Here is a 20,686-nt window from a genome sequence, read left to right as displayed (position 1 = left end):
CTTTCTGACAGCATATGCTCACTTCATGATTCTGTGTCACCTTTTGGTAATTTTCGTAATACTTTGAGCTTTTTCATCATTATTGTATCTGTTACAGTGGTCTGTGATCAGTGATCTTTGCTGTTACTATTATCATTGTTTTTGGGTACCACTAACCACACCCATACAAGATGGCGAACTTAACAGATGAATGTTGTGTGTTCTGACTGTTCGGCCTCCCTATGCCCTGAGACACACAAATATTGAAATTAGGCCAATGAATAGCCCTACAAGGGGCTCTAAGTGTTCAAGTGAAAGTAAAAGTCACACAACTCTCACTTTAAATCAAAAACTGTAATTACACAGTGAGGAAAACACACTGAAAGCCAAGACAGGCTGAAAGCTAAGCCTCTTGTGCCAGTTAGTCAAGTTGAAAATGCAAAGAAAAAGTTCTTGAAGGAAATTAAAAGTGCCACTCCAGTGAACACACAGATGATAAAAAAGCAAAACAGCCTTATTACCGATGTAGAGAAAGTTGTAGTTGGTTTGGATAGAAGATCCAACCAGCCACAGCATTCCCTTAAGCCAAAGCCTAATCCAGAACAAGGCTGTAAATCTCTTCAATTCTATAAACACTGAGAGGAGAGGACAAGAGAGGAGAGGAGGAGAGAGAGAGGAGAGCGAGAGGAGAGGAGAGGAGGCGAGGAGGGAGGAGGGGAGGGAGGGAGGAGGAGGAGGGAAGAGAGGGAGGAAGGAGGGAGGGAGGAAGAGGGAGGGGAAGGGAGGGGTGGAGGAAGAGGAGAAGAGGAAGAAGAAGGAGAGGAAGAAGAAGGAGGAGGAGGAGAGGAAGAAGAAGGAGGAGGGAAGAAGAGGAAGAGGAGTTGGAAGCTAGCAAAGTTTGGTTTAGGAGGTATAAGGAAAGGAGCCATTTCCACAAACATCAGCACTTGAGGTAAAGCAGCAAGTGTTGACGGAGAAGCTGCGGCAAGTTATCCAGAAGATCTAACTAAGATTATTGATGAAGGCAGCCACACTAACAGATTTTCAATGTAGATGAAACACCCTTATATTGGAAGAAGACGCCATCTAAGACTTTTATAGCTAGAGAGCATAAGTCAATGCCTGGCTTCAAAGCTTCAAAGGACAGACTGACTCTCTTGCTAGGTTCTAATGCAGCTGGTGACTTTAAGTTGAAGCCAATGCTCATTTTCCATTCTGAAAATCCTAGGCCCCTTAAGAATGATGCTAAATCTACTCTCCCTGGGCTCTGGAAATGATCAACAAAGCCTGGCTAATAGCACATCTACTTATAGCATGGTTTACTGAACATTTTAATTCCACTGTTGAGATCTACTGCTCAGAAACAAACAAACAAACAAAAAACCCTTTCAAAATATTTGACCATGCACCTAAGCACCCAAGAGCTCTGATGGAGAGATATATAAGAAGATTAATGTCGTTTTCATGCCTGCTAACACAAAATCTATTCTGGGGCTTATGGATCAAGGAGTAATTTTGACCTTCAAGTTGTATTATTTAAGAAATACATTTTATAAGGCTATATAGCTGCCATAGTGATTCCTCTGATGGATCTGGGCAATGTGTGCAACTCGCTTTATCATAATATTTGCTTTATTGTGGAGGTCTAGAACTAAACCCACAATATGTCTGAGACATGCATATATATATACAGACATATACATATATGTGTGTGTGTGTGTGTACACCTGTGTGTGATATACATGCATATATATATACAGACATATACATATATGTGTGTGTGTATGCATATATGTACATGATGTCAGTGGTGATAAGTTCTCTGAAGACAAATAAGACAGGACAGAGAGTGATGGATGGTGGAATTATTTTAAATAAGGTGGTCAGAGAAGACCTTTCTGAAAACATGATACATGAGCAGTTGAAGTGGGAAGGGAGCCCTGAGCATATTTGGGCATAGAGCATTCCAAGAAGTAAGAACAGTGAGTGCAAAGGCTGAGACAGAAGTGTGTGTTGGCATTGCCAGACCTATAAGAAGACCAGTGTGGCTGGAGCACGTGAGAGAGAGGGAAAGAGATGGTGGGAGGGAGAAAGTGAGAGAGAAAGCAGGTAGGCCAAGGCACGGTGGATGGGCTATCTGGACAGACAGGACGGAGGCAGCCTTGGTTAACACAGGGCTTGTCTCCTTTCCCAGCGTGGTATCTAAGTCCCAGAGGGCACTGAGGGGTCAAGGCAATGAGAGTAGTGTGCCTTGGGGGACAGTGTTTGGATGTGGTTGATGGTCCTCGAGGCCTCCACTGCATCCTCCTGGTTCCACACCACTAGCCTCTATGTCCACTTTCCACTGCCTACCTCTGGGCCTTTTCTAAGCCACAGCAGACTGTTGGCTTTCCCTGTACCTTTGCTTGCAGGGTGCTGAGCAAAGTTCAGAGGAGAAGCTGGTCTCGGGACCCTGGCATCGTTTTTTCCCCTGCTTTGCATCTGTGATGGTTAATATTGTCAACTTGATTGGATTGAGAGATGTAAACTACTGTTCCTGGGTATGTCTGTGAGGGTGTTGCCAAAGGAGATTAACATTTGAGTCAGTGGGTTGGGAAAGGCAGACCCACCCTTAGTCTGGGTGGGCACCATCTATCGAATCAGCTGCCAGTAAGGCTAGATTAAAGCAGGCAGGAGAAGATGGAAGAGCAGATTTTCTGAGTCTTCCAGCCTTCATGCTTCTCCTGTACTGGATGCTTTTTGCCCCTAGACATCAGACTCCAAGTTCTTCAGCTTTTGGATTATTGGACTTACACCAGTGGTTTTCCAGGGGCTCTCAGGTCTTTGGCCACAGACTGAAGGCTGCACCATCAGCTTCCCTACTTTTGAGGTTTGGGGACTCAGACTGATCCATCACTGGCTTCCTGGCTCCTCACCTTGCAGATGGTCTATCGTGGGACTTTACCATGTGATCCTGTGAGTCAATTCTCCTTAATAAACTTCCTTTCATATATGCATATATCCTATTAGTTCTGTCCCTCAAGAGAACCCTAATATAGCATCCTTGCTCCTACTTAAGGCCACACTACTGCTGGCTTGGCCCACCATCATGTATATGCACCAGTTTCAAAATCCCCACACCTTCCTTGAGCTCAGGAATTCAGGCTGAAGTCAACTGATTCTGTGAAGAAGTAACATGTACATTGAAATATGAATTAAGGCCAGGCATGGTGGCTAATGCTTGTAATCCCAACACTTTGGGAGGTCAAGGCAGGAGGATCACTTGAGGTCAGGAGTATGAGACTAGCCTGGGCAATATAGCAGGACCCCTTCTCCACCAAAAAAAAAAAAAATAGCCAGGTGCAGCAGCACATACCTGTGGTCTCAACTTCTGGGGAGGCTGAGATGGGAGAATCACTCGAGTCCAGAAGGTTGAAGCTGCGGTGAGCCGTGACTGCACCACTGCACTCCAGCCTCGGCAACAGAGTAAGATCCTGACTCTAAAAAAAAAAGAAAAAAAAGAAACGAAAAGAAAAGAAAGGAAAGAAGGAAGGAAGGAAGGAAAGAAGGGAGGGAGGGAGGGAGGGAGGGAAGGACAGAGGGAGGGAGGGAAAAGAAAAGAACAGAGAAAAGACAAGACAAGACAAGACAAGAAAAGAAAAGAAAAGAAGAAAAGACAAGAAAAGAACCCTCCATGGATGTTAGTTGGTAAGCGAGATAAATCCCTAACTAGGTGAACATGGAAGAGGAGTTTTTCCTTTTAGCAGCTTCTTACCTATTTCTCCACTCTGGCAGGTGAGCACACACACACACACACATGCACGCATATACACCAATACACCTCTGCATGCTCCAGAAGAGCAAGGATCTGGAATCCAGACCCAGCTATCGACAGATGGCCACTCCTATTCTAAATGAACTGCCGGCCTGGGCCTCCCTCTTATCTCAAAGGCCATTTGCCATAACCTCATTCATCTGCACAGACTGTCAAATTCTCTCTCCTGGACTTCTCCTGTGACCTTCATTTTATTCTCTGCTCGTGCCTGAGTGTGGCAGCTGAACTGGATTAATTAAAGTTTTAGCCCTGTCTTGTTTTAATTCAAGAGCTAAACTGAGCATTTAAATGAACTCACAGCAGGACTGACTGGCAGGCTTCTGGAATCTGGTTAACATTCCTCCTGAGGCACTCTCACCCGCCTTATCTCTGCTCTGTGTCCGGGTTGGTTTCTGGGTGAAGTTCACTGTTGGTTAAAAATGACATCATCGGAGCAAGTGAGAGTAGATGAATGTTCACTTCCATCCATACATCCATCACTGGAGACCCTGGGCTCATTAAGCGTGCGCCAGGCACGGTTTCCCTCTACATCCCATAATTCATCCGTGGGTCTAATGAACCAAGATGGAGTGTGTCAGTTTCCCCCAGTTTGACTAGATGGGACAACAATTCTTTGGTGCTCAGAATCTTTTATCCTATAGAGAGAGACTGTGAGCAGAGGAGAGAGCAAGTCCCAGCACAGCGACATAAATGTCGGTGCACATCCATTCATCATTTCCACCTATAAACACAGTGCCCTCAAGAGCTGGGACACTGAATCCACACCCTTTCTTCTGCAGGTCTTGGTCTGATTGCTATTTTTCAGGGAGTCACCTGGCCTCTCCATTTGGTTATCCCACTGTAATTGCCTGTGGTTCCTAAGACAGAGGAAAGAGCATGGGCGGGCAGGTCTAGGCATCCATCACCCAGGGCTGGATCAGGCATATAACTTCATACCATGTCCCCTCTAAACTCTCAAGGGCCTTCTCATCCATCCATCCATCTACCCACCCATCTGTCCATCCATCTGTCCATCTGTCCATCCATCCATCCATCCATTTATTCATATATTTAATTCAGCAAGTATTTATCACTTGCCTTCTATGTAACAGGTGCTGTGCCAGATGCTGGGATTTTTAAAAACATACCCAAGAAGTTGTTCTTATTCAGGGATGATGTGTTAGGCTGTTCTTGTATTACTATTTAAAAAAAACCTGTGCTGGGTAAATTATAAAGAAAAGAGGTTTCATTGGCTCATGGTTCTGCAGACAGTACAGGAATCATGGTGCATAGTGCCTGCTTCTGGTGATGGCCTCAGGAAGCTTCCACTCATGGCAGAAGGTGAAGAGAGCAGGCATCTCACAGGGTGAGAGCAGCAGCAAGAGAGCGAGTGGGGAGGTACCACACTGTTTTAAACAACCAGATCTCACATAAATTCAGAGCTAGAACTCACTGGTCACCAAGGGGATGGCACTAAGCCGTTCATGAAGGGTCCACCCTTATGAGCAAACACCTCCACCAGGCTCCACCTCCAACCCTGGAGATTACATTTCAACAGGAGATTTGAAGGGGACAAATATTCAAACAATATCATATGGTAAGGCCAGCAGATTATGAGATGACCACCACTGAAAAGATCGTTTGTTACTTACGGTTCCCAAGAGAAGGGGATAGACCATGTCACACCATTCAGAGCCACACAGGGAGGCACCAGGTCGGGTCAGGAGGCAGGAGTGAGGGAAAAGCATGGGCCAAGTTTTTTCTTCATTTGTGGTTCTCAACGGAAGGAACGGGCGAGGCAGGGCAAGCCACTGAGCAAGTTTAAGATTGGATAGGTTGAATAACTTCAGCAGGCTCTGCGCTATCAGGGCGGTCCCTAGTTGAATGGTATCTGACCCTAGGGTGACTTTGGGCAGGAGGATGATGTCTAGGGTTTCCTAAGCCTGATGAAAGGAGCCAGTTTGGGGAACGGACTTGGGATGAGTTGGTTTGCATATCGAAGGCATCTTGCAGGCAAGTTGTTTGCTACCTGTAGGAAACAGCCAACCCTGGGAAGGGCAGTCCCTTCCTGGGTCCACAGGGCCCCAAGATGTCAAAGCATCTTAAAATACAGAAAACAAAAACGTGATTAATACATAGGGTTTCAGAAAATGATGTCTGCCCTTAAAGACTTCACAGACTTCAAAACAAACAAGAGTTTCATAGCATATGGCACCAGCTGTGCCAGTCACCTTTGGGGATGTCTGCCCAGCACAACATTTCCATTCATGGGAAATACACCCCAGATGTAAGGGTGGGTTCCTCAGCGGCGGGTCAGCTTCTAGTTCATTGCCCATCCCCCTGGTGGTGGCTAATTGGATCAAGAAGGACACGTGATCCCAAGCTCAGCCAATCAGATTTCCTCTCCCACTAATTTGGGATTGCGATTCAGAGACCAGTAGACCTGTGCTGACGGGTACAGCAGCAGGTAAACACAGGAGCCAGGAGACAGTCTGACTTCACTGTATATAGATCTGCGATCTCCAACCCTAGGTGCACATTGGAGTCATTGGGAGTTTTTAAGAAAAAATGAGGCCAGAGTCCCCATTCAGACCACTTCAATCGGAATCTCTGAGGTTGGGGCCCAGGTGTCCAAGCTCCTGTCCCAAGCCTGACTCACTCCTCACACCCACAAAAGTGAACTGTTCTGGGCCTGCGTCCCCACTCCAGGAGTACCACCTCTGGCCCTGTCCCTTCTTGTCGTGTAGAAGTGACACAGGACTATGCTGTGATTGGTGTGGATATCCTACACACACACAGACTCATGGAGCACAGCAGCGGGGAGGGGGCATACTTTAAATTGACACATGACATTCGTGCATGTGCAAGGGGTGCATATGATCTTTTGTTGCATGTGTAGAATGTGTAATGATCAAGTCGGGATATTTAGAATCTCCATCACCTTGAGCACTTATCATTTCTATGTCTTGGGAACATTTCAAGTCTGCTCCTTTAGCTATTTTGAAATATATACGATATATAGCTATTTTGAAATACAATTCATTGTTATTAATTACAGTCACCCTACTCTGCTATTGCACATTAGAAATTATTCCTTCTGGCTGGGCGAGGTGGCTCATGCCTATAATCCCAGCACTTTGGGAGGCCGAGGTGGGCGGATCATGAGGTTAGGAGATCGAGACCATCCTGGCTAACACAGTGAAACTCCGTCTCTACTAAAAATACAAAAAATTAGCTGGGTGTGGTGGCGGGTGCCTGTAGTCCCAGCTACTCGGGAGGCTAAGGCAGGAGAATGGCATGAACCCAGGAGGTGGAGTTTGCAGTGAGATGAGATCAGGCCACTGCACTCCAGCCTGGGTGACAGAGGGAGACTCCGAGACTCTGTCTCAAAAAAAAGAAATTATTCCTTCTATCTAACTGCACATTTGTACCCATTAACCACTCTCTCTTCATTCACTCCTCCCCTACATACACACAAATCCTTCCCAGCCTCTGATAACTATAATTCTACTTCCTACCAGAGGGAGCATTTTTTTTTTTTTAAGATGGGGGCCTCGCCGGGCGCGGTGGGGCCTCAAGCCTGTCCGCACTTTGGAGAGAGGGCGAGGACGGGCGGTCACGAGGTCAGGAGATCGAGACCACCGGCTAACCGGTGAAACCCCGTTCTCTAAAAAATTACAAAAAACAGCGGCGAGTGGCGGGCGCCTGCTGGTCCAGCTACTCGGGAGGCTGAAGGCAGCGCGAAATGGCCGTGACTGGAAAGGCGGAGGCCTTGTCGTGAGGGTGGCGGATCCGGCACTGACTCCAGCCGGGGCGACGAGCCGAGACCGTCTCAAAAAAAAAAAAAAAAAATGGGGGCCTCACTCTGTCACCCAGGCTGGAGTGCAGTGGCACCTCCTTAGCTCATTGCAGCCTCCAACTCCTGGGGCTAAGCAGTGCTCCTGCCTCAGCCTCCTGAGTAGCTAGGACTACAGGTTCAAGCCACCATATCTGGCTAACTTTTTTAAAAAATCTTTTTTTAGAGACATAGTCTCAATATGTTGCCCAGGCTAGTCTCAAGCTCCTGGCCTGAAAGCCATCCTCCAGCCTCAGCCTCTGTATTTGTCCGTTTTCACACTGCTGATAAAGACATACCCAAGACTGGGAAGAACAGGAGGTTTAATTGGACTTACAGTTCCACATGGCTGGGGAGGCCTCAGAATCATGGCGGGAGGCAAAAGGCACTTCTTACATGGTGGTGGCAAGAGAAAATGAGGAGGAAGCAAAAGTGAAAACCCCTGATAAACCCATCAGATCTCATGAAACATATTCAGTATCATGAGAATAGTACGGGAAAGACCAGCCCCATGATTCAATTACCTCCCCCTAGGTCCCTCCCACAACATGTGGGAATTCTGGGAGACACAATTCAAGTTGAGACTTGGTGGGGACACAGTCAAACCATATCAGCTTCCCGAAGTGCTAGGATTACAAGTGTGAGCCACTGTGCCTGGCCCAGGGGGAGCATGTTAAATCAATGGTCTCCCACTCAACTTCTAATAAAATGGATGTCCATCAAAAGAACATGTGCAGTGCACCCAAGAAGTCAATACATCAATTAACCAAGAAATATTTTTAGAAAGAGAGATGAATAAGAGGAAAGACAAGGTTCCTGGCCTGGAGGAGCCTTTAGTCCAGCTGGAGAGGGCTTTAGATGTTGATGTAGATATGTACACATAAAAATATGTATGCACATGTACAGTCTACTTGATTAACATTACTAAACCAAGCATGATACACACTGGAAGAATGGCACTTCATGTGATCAGAAAGGAAAGATTCCTCTGGGCTGGGCTAGTCCAGGAAGACTTCCTGAAGGTGGGAGTATTTAACCTGGTCTTGTGAAGAAAGGTGAGTTTCAAACAGGCCCATGGGCCAGAGTAACCAGCTCTGTAGGTGCTTGAAGGACAGCCGTCCTCCACACTTGGTGTGCAGAACAGGTCCCATCATAAGGCGTTCTCAGCCTCAGCCTCGGGCTCTGTCCCCCTCTTTCCCCACAGAGTGAATTTTTTATCACTCAAGCAAACCAGGGAAACTCAAAGGCTTGAACTAATAATGGTGGCCCAAGTCCAAGCATAGATAAGGACCCAGGTAAGGTCCTCTAACCACTCAGAAAGCAGGTGTCAGGAGACAAAGGGGGTGATTGGGTAACTAGGGGAGACAGGAGACCTGGACTCACCCCTGCACAGATGCCACCTTTCAAAGACATGGTGCCTTAAACACTGGAACCCAGATCCACTCGCAGTCAAACTGTACCTCTTCTTTAAAATAGCTGCTCTAGGGAGACAGAGATGGAGAAGAGCTCTGCCCTCACTGCTCACTCTTCCCAGGAGCTAAGCCTAAATACTGAGGGCCTAGACTAAGAATAAAACCCAGTCATGGCTGGGCGTGGTGGCTCACACCTGTAATCATAGCACTTTGGGAGACCAAGATGGGGGGACCGCTTGAGGCCAGGAGTTTGAGACCAGCCTGGGCAACATAGTGAAACCCTGTCTCTACAAAAAATAAAAATGTAGGTTCAAGGGTACCTGAAGCGAATTTGCACCAAAGCAGCAGCTCCATTGTCGCAGTTCTAGCTTCACCTTCACGATGTTTCCCTTGGTCAAAAACGCACTAAATCGTCTCCAAGTTCGAAGCATTCAGCAAAAAATGGCAAGGCAGAGCCACCAGAAACGTACACCTGATTTTCATGACAAATACGGTAATGCTGTATTAGCTGGTGGAGCCACTTTCTGTATTGCTACATGGACATATGTGGCAACACAAATCGGAATAGAATGGAACCTGTCCCCTGTTGGCAGAGTTACCCCAAAGGAATGGAGAAATCAGTAATCATCCCAGCTGGTGTAATAATGAATTGTTTAAAAAACAGCTCATAATTAATGGCAAATTATAGCACTGTGTACCCATTAAGATATGGCATTATTGAAGAAATAAAGTACATTTGAAACCTTCAAAAAAAATAATAAAATAAAATAAAATAAAATAAAATAAAATAAAAATGTAAAACTTAGCCGAGTGTGGTAGTGCACAACTGAAGTCTCACCTATTTGGGAGGCTGAGGTGGGAGGATTGCTTCAGCCCAGGTGGTCAAGGTTGTAGCAAGTCATGGTAGCTCTGCTGCACTTCAGCCTGGGCAACAGAGCGAGATCCTGTCTCTAAAAATAAAATAAAATAAAACCCAGTCATTCCAAAGAAAATGTCTTTCCTCTATTTCCATATTCACAAATCCCTCCCCAGCTCTAGAGGAACTAGCCACCCCGTGAGCTGTCTTCCCTCTGAGTCTCTTCTTCTTTCCCTCAGCTTCGCCCTCCCATTCTCCCTCTCTCTATCTCCCTATCTGGACCCCTTATTCCTCAGCTGCAATTATTCGGCCTGCAGTTCCTGAGCATCCATCTGGTACTGCTAAGCCTTCAAACCCACAGCCTCAGGTCTGAGTTTCAGGTCAGGAGTGTCCCTTTCTCCTGCCCTTTGTGGAAGCTCGAATTTCTACACATCCACTTCTTTTAAAACATCCCTTCCCTCCACTTGGTTTGGGCATGAGAATAACATCCGGGGACAGATGTGTCTGAATCATCCTGACTTGGGGCTTGGTTTCCCCCTCTGTGCAGTGGGGAGTGAACCCTGCTCTCTCTCTAAGGATGACCCCCGCACACACCCCATCCTGAGTACGAGCTTTTTCCAGGACGGCAGGACGGCAGGTTACTCGCAGCTGTAGGCTTCCCGCCACACTTGCTTCGCTGCTTCCTGCTGCCGTGAAAGACTTTCCATGCCACTAGGGAGTGTAAATGCTCCTTACATGCATTTTCCAAACACCTTGGAAACCTCTGCATAAATCAGTAGAAGTTCATTTATGGTTTTAGAATATTCTGGCTAATTTATCTGTTCAGATTTATTTATCTGCAATTTCCAGGTTGGGCCCTGTAGGGCTCCGCTGCATTTCCCTTGCATGTTTGTTTTGACTGGCCCTGAAATTCGAGCCGGCCACAAGGAGACCTTTATCATTATCCAAAGAGATCTTCTCCCTCCCAATGACATACTTGTGGGAGGTTTGACTCCAAGCCAGTGCTTCTTCTCCTTTTAAAAAACCAACAGCAAACATAGAGCTCTTCCTTCCAAACTACCAGGTCGCAGCTCTCGGATTTCAGCCTTGCCGTGATGTCCTTCCTGTGAGTTTGAACTCCGCTATGCCAGCGTGTAGGCCCTCCCAATGCCCTCCTGCTGGCCTTACGCGGGCCAGGGCAGGCAGTGTACAGTAACAGGGACCCACTGGTGGTGATGCAATGAAAAAAATAGCCTGGCAGTCTGCATGGTTGAGCTTTCAGGGGCTGTCTTACCAGAAATCACTGTAGAAACATATGGCTGACATTGTTAGCAATTATCCCGGTGTCCAGCCCCAGAGGCGTTTTTACATCCTTCCTGGCTATGGTTTGAGATTTCGTTGTTTGATGCTCCCTGAATTTTGCTCTCTCAGTATTTCCTCTACCCTGAATCATGTGGCCAAGCCTTAAACTCCTGTCCTTTGAGGACAATCAGAATGACACCTTTAGTGTTTGTGCCTTATTTTATGGCCTGATGATCTTGTGCCCTTCAGAGTTCAAAGGTCACATCAGGCAGCAGGCTGGGAGGTTTTTGATGTAACCTTTGAACCCCAGAAAACAAAAGAATGGAGGCCCACAGAGACCATCCATCTAAAAAACGATCCTATAAAGAATGCAACTCAATCAGCCCAGAGCATGCAAATCACATAACATTTTTATGGCGCACCCTGCTAAATCCAAACTTGCAGCCAGAGGAAGGCACACAAACCCCATGATCCCAATACACAAATCAAAGCTTGAGAAAAGCAAAGACATGAGTTTACAGCTGGCTAAGAATGGAAGGATTTGCAAGATGTGATTTATACATTTGTTTCCTCCCTTCCTCTCACCCCCTGTCTATACACAAACACACACTCACACACACGCTGGTCAATACCACAGCACCATAGGGAAATCCAGCATTTTCCTTTCCAAAGGTTTGCTCTGTGCTAAGTCTACCATGGACAGACATGGGAGAGCAACTGAAGGCCAAGAGCTTCCTCCTTGGCCACCAGAACCATCCTCAGAGACAGGCAGAAAGTCCCTAGGGCAGGCAGCCAGATAAGGAAGATGAGGACTTGTCATATAGGTAAAAGACTGGCCCCACAAAGAACGCCACATCCTGTAGAACAGATGGCACCTTCCCTATGACACAGATTGTCCCTCAACAGTCCTTAATACCTGGCACACATGTCCCCAGGGCAAAGGCCAGACTAATTTCTGAATTGATGAGAAATACTGTTCAAATAGTTAGAGAGCTGAGCAGGAGGTGCTCCTGTTTTTCATGACTATTGAAGTTTTGGTTTTTTAAAGAAGAAATATTGAAGTGTGTTTCTAGATGTCTAGATAGCACACTGATGTTGGGTAATAGATCTTGAGAAGTCTGCCAAGTACGTCTGTAGTAGAAAATGTTCCGTAGAGAGTGAAAAAGAGGTTCCCTTTTAAATGAAGACTGGGTTTGCAATTAAAATGTGTATTCTTTTCTTTTCTTTTTGTTTGTTTGTTGTTGTTGTTTGTTTGTTTTTAAGATGGAGTCTGGCTCCGCCGCCCAGGCTGGAGTGTCATGGCGCAATCTTGGCTCACTGCAAGCTCCGCCTCCCGGGTTCACACCATTCTCCTGCCTCAGCCTCCTGAGTAGCTGGGACTACAGGCGCCCGCCACCACGTCCGGCAAATTTTTTGTATTTTTTAGTACAGACGGGGTTTCACCTTGTTAGCCAGGATGTTCTCGACCTCCAGACCTCATGATCCTCCTGCCTTGGCCTCCCAAAGTGCTGGAATTACAGGCGTGAGCCACTGCACCCAGCCTTTTTGTTTGTTTTTAAGACAAGATCTCATGGTGCCACTTAGGCTGGAGTGTAGTGGCACAATCACGGCTCACTGCAGCCCTGACCTCCTGGGCTCATGTAGTCCTCCTGCCTCAGCCTCCCAAGTAGCTGGGACCACAGGTGCACGCCACCACTTTCAGCTATTCTTTTTAAATTTTGTAGAAATGAGGTCTTACTTTGTTGCCCAGGCTAGTCTCGAACTCCTAGTTTGAAGTGACCCTCTTGCCTCAGTCTCCCAAAGTGCTAGGATTACAGGCATGAGCCACCGTGCCCGGCCTTTGTGTCTTCTACAGTGAAACTGAAAAATTGTGTAGGTGCATCTAGATCTTCATCATGAATGTTGCATCTGGAAGAATCTCTGCTCTATCTCATCCAGGTTTCTCCTTTCTTTTTAACTTTGCACTAGATTATAATGTTTCTGGGAGCTATGAATATATTTTTAACTCTATCTGAACAATAGCACAACTGTGTCTAATAAAAATGTGTCCTCAACAGTGGCACCCCAAAGCAATTTCAGATGAAATAAGAATCCTAGAAAGAACCCTAGAAAGAAAAAATCCTGGCCTTAGAATTGGAAGACCAACTCTGTGTGACCTTGGTCAAGTCACTTCACCTCTTTGAGCTCCCATTTCTGAAAGTTGAATGGTCCTGGTGCTTTCTGAGGGCCTACTCTGCACAGGCCCTGCCCAGGTGCCAGGATAACCTCTGTCCTATCAGATTTAACACTGCATGACGTCTCTGTTTCTGAGGCATCTTACTTAGACACAAAAGAATGAACTAAACAGCTCCTCCTCTACCCCCGTCCTTTAACTCGGGGATTTCACAACCTGTTTCCTACTCAGGAGAGGCAAAATGCAACCCAGTGGACGAAGCCCCATTTTCCAAATGATTCCTAAGCAGCAAACATGATGTTGAAATGTTCTGCAAAATTCTCCATGCAATTTTGGAAGCCCAGTCTAAGGAATATATATGACTGCTGCTTAAGCTGCTCAAAAATAAGATTAACCAGGGTCTCAGAGTCTTTCTGGCCCAAGACTATCGTGGCTGGAAAAGCTAGGAAATTATCCTGCCTAATCTCGACCTCTTTACACATTCCACACATGCTCTGGACAGGGGCTAGGGGACACTCACCAGAGGTCACAGGGCTAATTAGGCATAGTCAGGACCAAAGCTCAAGTTCCTACAGTGCCTGCGCACACTAATGGCTACCCCAGTGCACACTGGGCCATGGCACTGGCTTCTTACCCGTCATCTTGGTTCATCTCTACAACAAAACTGTGGGTAGGTGTTACTATTGCATGTCAGAGATGAGGCGCTAGAGTCCTGGGAGGTTCAGTTACTTGCTTAAATCTCATAGCTGATACATGGGAGCTGTGACTGGGCTCAGGCTTTGTCTGATTCCAGGCCTGTACTTGTAAGCATCCACCTCAGCCCTGAGACCCCATCTGTATGCCACAGCAGGGAGCCTCACACGCAGAAGATGATGAGCCCACAGAACCTAAGCAGGAACAGTCTCAGGGGAAGGGAAGAAGGGGGCATGCAGTGAGTTTAATGGTGCCCCCCTAAGAGATCCTAACACATCCTAACCCCCACAACCTCTGAATGGGACCTGTTTTGGAGAAGACAACTTTGCAGATGCAATTAGTTTAAGTATATCTTGAAAAGATTATCTGGATTATCCAGATGAGTACTAACCCAAATGACAAGTATCCTTACAAGAAACAGAAGAGGAGCTGGGCAGAGTGGCTCACACCTGTAATCCCAGTTACTTGGGAGGCCAAGGTAGGAAGACTGCTTGAGCCCAGGAGTGTGAGGCTGCAGTCAGCTATGATAAAAATAAAACTAATAAAAATTTAAAAATCAGAAGAGGAGAAGACACAGACACAGGAGAGAAGGCCATGTGAAGATGGAGGCAGAGATGGAGCCATGCAGTCACAAACCAAAGTATGCCTGAAGCCACAAGAAGCTGGAAGACCCAAGGAAGGTTCTTTCCTTGCCCTGCTGTTGCCTTGACTCTAGGCTTCCTGGGCTCCAGCATTGTGAAAGAATAAATATCTCTTGTTCAAGCTTTGTAGGCCCGTGTAGCACGAGAGTCGTTGGGTACTTAGACTTCTGAGGCCAAGGCATTAGGTTCTGAAGAACTGAAATCTCCACACTTTGGTAACAATGGGCGTTGAATGACCCCCTGGTAAGTCAGCCCCAGCCCCAGCTGTGCTCTTTACCGTTACCCAGCTTCTAAGAACAGAAGGCCTTTTGCCCAGAGGAACCCAGTTCCTTACTCTTAGTAAGATTTGGCAATTGAGCCAAGACATATTCTAGCCTGAGTCAAATATCTAGATTGATAAATTGGCCAAGTCAGGTGTGTGTTGGGGAAAGATTCTCTACTTCGGTGAAGGTTTCTTATAGATCCCTAACCCTCTCAAATATATGTTCAACGCAATTAGATTTTTAAAACTTCCATGATATGGTTAGGCTTTGGTCCCCACCCAAATCTCATCTCAAATTGTAATCCCCATAATCCCCACAGTCCCCATGTGTCAAGGGAGAGACCAGGTGAAGGTAATTGAATCATGGGGGCAGTTCCCCCATGCTGTTCTCGTGATAGTGAATGAGTTCTCATTCACTATCACGTGAATGGCTGGAGATGACCTGCTTGGGAACTCAGGCCACCTCAGGCGACACCTGGCTACACTCCAGGCTACAGAAACTGATAAGTTCCAAGCACACCGAGGAACCTGCCCAAGCACGAGAGTCAGGAGCTCTTTCCCCTTCACTCAGCACTTCTCCTTCCTGCCATCTTTTGAAGAAGGTGTCTTGCTTCCCCTTCACCTTCTGCCATGATTGTAAGTTTCCTGAGTCCTCCCCAGCCATGCTGAACTGTGAGTCAATTAAACCTCTTTCCTTTATAAATTACCCAGTCTCAAGCAGTTCTTTATAGCAGTATGAAAACAGACTAATGCATTCCATTTCTATGGACATTTTCAGAAACACACTTCTATGTAAAGCAAGTTCCATAGTACAGACTGCCTGCTTGTTCCCAATGGGTCCTTGGCTTATAAGACTACAAAGGCAGAGGTGGCTGGGCTTCCTTATTGAGACTTGCTGGCTCTGAGACAGAACATTCCAGCAGGCAGAAAGGAGATGAGGATGCTTCATCACTTCAGCACTGATGGCCTGAATGCTTCTTCCCTGGATCATTGTATCCTAGAAGCCCAGTCTGAGGATGTGAATAGCAACATCTATCCACAGCTTTGTTGTAAAAATGAATAAAGATGATGTGTAAAAAGCCAGCACTCTGCACTGGCATGATCATGCAAGGAAGTAGCCATTATTACAGGCTGGGAATGGAAGAACATCTGCTTCAGTCTTGACTGTTCCTAACTAGCCATGTATACCTACTTTTCTCATCTGTATACTGGAATGAGCATCAGCCCTAACTAAGCGGCAGATTTAAAAATGAATGGCACAGACTACTTCTCAGGCTGTGAACTGGGGACATGAATGTTTTTAATTGTCATCCTTGACACTTGATTCCAGTGTTTTCAAACATTTTCCCGGTAAAACAGAGGTCAGATCCTCCTTTGCTCATGCTGCTCTCAGGAGCCCAGACAGCACTGTTCTGGTGGCCAGAGATGACCTGCTTGGGAGCTCAGGCCACCCCAGGCCACACCTGGCTTCACTCCAGGCTGAAGAAACTGGTAAGTTCCAAGCACACCGAGGAACCTGCTCAAGCACGAGAGTCAGGAGCTCTGCCTTACACATGTCATATTTTTTCTATCTAGCCAATATATTTAATAAACCCAATTTTCAAAAAAAAGTAATTGAGTCTCAATCCTCAGAAGCAAATCCTGGAAATATGGAAATATTTGAAGATGCCTCCACAGCAGATAAAAGGAAAGTAGAGGTTTTCAAAAAATAGCAGCTTATGCTAAGATTTTTGATAAAATGAAATCCCCATAATATAAAATTCCCCAATCCATAGTGAGTAAGACCTCTGACAAGGAAGAGAGTCAGACACTGCTTCCATCTATGAATCATGCTAAGAAATAACTACCTCTCCTCGGGTGCTGAAAACTCCTTGTGAATATCTAGTTTGGAAGAAATATAAAAGCCCTACTCTCCTCTGATTTCAGAAGAAAGACTCTTTCTTCCTCCATCCTCTGGCTCCCACAAACTTCGGGTGCACACACATGCACGCATGCTCACACACGCGTGCGCAGACATACACATACACACACACAAACACACACAAAATGAACCAAGAAAGGAAGGAAAAGAGATTGGGAATGAGAGAGCCCACTAATGGATTGGCTTAAGTATAGAACAACATCCCATCACTGTTCTAGAAAATAATCAATCGAGCACTTAATTTTAAACATAAAAGTAAGCTGCCAGGAGACTGTTAATAGATAACCAAATAAATTAACAGTTGTAGGTGGGATTTGAAACCAGGTCAGATTTTCCCCCAAGCTCCAGGCCCTATGCATACAAAGGGTCTGACCAGCTCGGGCACTTGATCTCACACTGTTCCAAAGTGGGAGATCTCCTTTTAGCCAACATCCCTTCTCAGCGGGCTTATCACTTCAGGGGTTTGTTCTTTGTGCGTCTTCCATAAATTTTATAACACCACTACTTTAAAATATTGATGGGCAATTTGGCCTTGGCCCAGGCCCACAGTGGGTTAGCACGGACATGAAAACCTTCAGGAGGGTAGAAACAGGAAGAACACATTCCCCGCTGCCTTTTCGTAAGGGACAATTGTGTAAGTGCGGTGGTTACCTGAGCTGGAGGCCTGCCCAGCTTTGATGGATGGTTCTGCCCTCTGGGAGCCTGCTGAGAGCTGTTTGGGGACAGGAGGGCACTCAGAACACACTCAGGCAATGCTGAGGTACCTGTAGACCCACAAAGGGTAAGTAAAATCCACACATAATCCCCCAAGTTCTTTCTAACCTGAAACTCCACTTTCTTAACACTCAGACTCTTCGCAGTTATTGATAAGTAAGAACAAATGGCTTTGTCATCTGTCTCTTCTTCCTATGCCCATCAATACATTCTTCCTATAACCCGATCAAAGCAAGTGACCAAAAGTAAACGGTAACAAGGAACAGAAAGAGCAGGACAGGCCGGGTGTGGTGGCTTACACTTGTAATCCGAGCACTTTGGGAAGCTGAGGTGGGAGGATCTCTTGAGCCCAGGAGTTTGAGTCCAGCCTGGGCAACATAGGGAGACACCATCTCTACAGACACACACACACAGAATTAGCTGGCCATGGTGGTGCACCTGTAGTCCCAGATATGGTTTGGATTTATGTCCCTACCCAAATCTTGTGTAGAATTGGAGGAAAGGCCTTGTAGAAGGTAATTGGTTAATGGGGGCAGATTTAACCTTGGTGTTCTCATGGTAGTGAGTCCTCACAAGATCTGATGCTTTAAAAGCATATGGCACTTCTCCCCTCCTTCTCTCTCTCTCCTGCCACCATGTGAAAAAGGTCTTTGCTTCTCCTTCGCCTTCTGCCATGATTGTAGTTTTCTGAGGTCTCCCAGTCATGCTTCCTGTTAAGCCTGCAGAAACTGCAAGTCAATTAAACCTCTTTTCTTCATAAATTACCCAGTCTCAGGTAGTTCTTTATAGCAGTGTGAGAACAGACTTACACATTCAGCTACTTGGGAAGCTGAGGCAGAAGGATCACTTGAGCCCAGGAGGTCAAGGCTGCAGAGAGCCAGAATTATGCCACTGCATTCCAGCCTGAGTGACAGAGCAAGACCCTGTCTGAAAAAACGAAAACAAAACAGGACAAGAGAACCGATCCCCTAGATTCCTGCCATCACACTCTCTTCATAATAGCCCCAGAAAAAAACTGTAACACCACTAAGAACAATACAGCAAAAGTGTGCTAACCAAATTAATACAAGATCATAATCACTACCATTTATTGGGCCTTTAACACACATACATACACTCATGCACACACACATATCTCAGGCACTGCACTGTACTAAACACATTACATATGTGCTCTCATTTCATCCTTTAAAAAAAATCTGCAAGAATATTCTTTGATTCAGACAACCCACTTCCAAGAACTTTTCCTATGGAAATGATCAAGGATATGCCCGAAGATTTTGTCTATAAGGATATTTGTCAAAACCATTGTTTAGTAATATGTCATGACAAATAAGACATATCCATGAGACGTTAAGTGAGCTATACAGAGTATAGAAGAGAAGAAACATATGAGTATTTTTATAATTTGAAAATATGCATAAAATATGTGGGGTTTCATCGAAGTGTCATAAGATCATAGGTAATTTCCCCTTTTTATGTATCTTACTTTCTATGTTTTAAAATACTTTTAGTAGGAAAATATATTTTAAAATTATGACCTAGGTACTATGTCCAAATAGTCATAGATGTTAATGAAATAATAGCCCATTACAGATACAAAGCCCTTTCTAGTCTACACTCTGGTTTTACATGTTGTTTCAGATTATTCTCACACCATCTTTTCGGGTGGGCAGAGTGGATGCCTTATAATGCTAAAGATTTTTAAACATACAAAAAATAATTAAAAGGCTGGGTGCAGTGACTCATACCTGTAATCCAGCACTTTGGAAGACAGAGACAGGAGGATCACTTGAGGCCAGGAGTTCAAGACCAGCCTGGGTAATATAGAGAGACCCCATCTCTACAAAAAAATAAAATAAAATAAAATAAAATTACCCTGGTGTGGTGGCATGGACCTGTAGTCCCAGCAACTCAGAAAACAAGCAGGGGGAGCCCAAGAGTTCGAGGCTGCAGTGAATTATCATGGCACCACTGCACTCCATCCTGGGACCCACAGGCAAGCACATTCAGGCCTCTCTGAAGAGAGGCTGCCCTTGGCTGTGGTCCACGGGGTGTCTACTCCAGGCTCCCAATGTCCATTGTTGGGGTGCTCCAACTGCCGTGAAAATAATCTGCCTTATCACTCCTTGGACTCCCCATGCTCCCATTACTTCTTAGGTTCTGCAGGATTCCGCTCTGTTCAGGACAGGAAGGGAGCAAGGTGGGGGAACATTCCAGAGTACATAGTGAGTGGGACCTCTGACAAGGTATAGAGTCAGCAATGTGCAGCCACTGGCTCGCACTGGCTCAGGAAAGCCAATCTTTAACAACTCTTCCCAACTGTATGATCAGTAATGTCATGTTGGTAGCCTGGAGCCAGCAGCAATGGTAGTATTTACACCATGGAAATCAGCAAATGCTACAAATCAGGGCTCTTTTTTCTCCCAGAGAGCCTGTTATTAAACATTGATCAGCACACCACTGGATGCAGTCTCGGAAAGAAAAATTCGTATATTCAAATACAGGTCAATCCCTCCAAACCCCTGCTTTAATTAAGCAGGACTACAGCTGCACAGACTAAGCAGGCTGTGAATGTTGTTTTAAAATAACATATTATTCAGAAAACTGTTTATGTATTTACAAATCTTGCCAATCTACCCACTCTCCATCCCTCCTTGAGGTCACTTAAATTTGTTTCCTTTTGCTGTGTTTCCCCCAGAGTCAAAGAAAGCCCACCTAGTACACTTCTTTTGTTTCTAAACTTGATGGACCCAAACAGTGGTTGAAACAGACAGCCAAGCTCTGAGCACGGATGGAAGAAAGTCCTGCTCACCACGGTGGTGCCTACATCTGTGTCAGACAACCCAGTCTTGCCCCGAAGTCAGACTTTCCTGAGCCGAAAGGCTTGATAACATGTTTGCCCCTGTCCTCCGGTTTCCCAGTCGTGGGGCCGTCTTCACTGGTGCTTCATGAACAGTCTCTACACTGCACTTGAGGACGACTCAGCTGGGAGTGAAACATGATCAGGAGATAATCTGGCCCAGATGGCTCTAATGCAGGCAAGAGCATTTGGCTGTGCATATCCTCAGTCTAGGGAAACCCATTTAAGTTTTTTTGAGAAGGGAATGTAACCAAGCAGCCACA

The 20,686-nt window shown here is 45.8% G+C and overlaps 1 pseudogene across 1 annotated transcript; it reads left to right on the top strand.

Moving 5' to 3' along the window:
• The first annotated feature begins 9,333 nt into the window (after positions 1–9,333).
• LOC108541046 (cytochrome c oxidase subunit 7B, mitochondrial pseudogene) lies at positions 9,334–9,767 on the top strand (annotated as a pseudogene). Its single transcript, XR_001888841.1, has one exon. The product of XR_001888841.1 is annotated as a cytochrome c oxidase subunit 7B, mitochondrial pseudogene (transcript).
• The last annotated feature ends 10,919 nt before the right edge of the window (positions 9,768–20,686 follow it).

This window comes from Rhinopithecus bieti, unplaced genomic scaffold, assembly GCF_001698545.2.
Source record: "Rhinopithecus bieti isolate Rb0 unplaced genomic scaffold, ASM169854v2 scaffold_17861, whole genome shotgun sequence".
Classification (NCBI taxonomy): Eukaryota; Metazoa; Chordata; class Mammalia; order Primates; family Cercopithecidae; genus Rhinopithecus; species Rhinopithecus bieti.
Note: the sequence above shows the minus strand (reverse complement) of the source record. Positions and strands in the feature narration are given on the sequence as shown.